A 560-nucleotide genomic window follows, 5' to 3' on the forward strand; every position below is an offset into this window, starting at 1 on the left:
AAGAACCCCCTTCCTCTGAGGCGTCCCATTACTCACAGGATTCCTTTCAAAAGTGTACATGAACTGGTTATTTGCAACCATGTCAATGAGTTCCTGAGCTTCTGCAGGCATTTTCTTTAGGTGAATGGATCCACCTGCAGAATGGTCCAATCACATCTTTGATAATTCAGACAGACCATCATAGAATATATCCAGGATAGTCCAATCTGAAAGCATGTCAGAAGGACACTTTTTGGTCAGTTGCTTATATCTCTCCCAAGCTTCATAGAGGGATTCGCCTTCTTTCTGTTTGAAGGTTTGAACATCCACTCTAAGCTTGCTAAGCTTTTGAGGAGGAAAGAACTTGGCTAAGAAAGCCGTGACCAGCTTATCCCAAGATTTCAGGCTATCTTTAGGTTGAGAGTCCAACCATATTCTAGCTCTGTCTCTTACAGCAAACGGGAAAAGCATAAGCCTGTAGACCTCGGAGTTAACCCCATTGGTCTTAACAGTATCACAGATCTGCAAGAATTCAGTTAAAAACTGAAAAGGATCTTCTGATAGAAGTCCATGAAACTTGC

General features: G+C 42.1%; 1 non-coding gene across 1 annotated transcript; it reads left to right on the plus strand.

The window, feature by feature from the left end:
* The first annotated feature begins 210 nt into the window (after positions 1-210).
* On the plus strand, positions 211-318 carry LOC112725251 (small nucleolar RNA R71). The gene has a single exon (XR_003164371.1). It is a non-coding gene; the product is annotated as a small nucleolar RNA R71 (small nucleolar RNA).
* Positions 319-560: the final 242 nt, after the last annotated feature.

This window comes from Arachis hypogaea, chromosome 11 (genome assembly GCF_003086295.3).
Source record: "Arachis hypogaea cultivar Tifrunner chromosome 11, arahy.Tifrunner.gnm2.J5K5, whole genome shotgun sequence".
In the NCBI taxonomy this organism is placed as follows: Eukaryota; Viridiplantae; Streptophyta; class Magnoliopsida; order Fabales; family Fabaceae; genus Arachis; species Arachis hypogaea.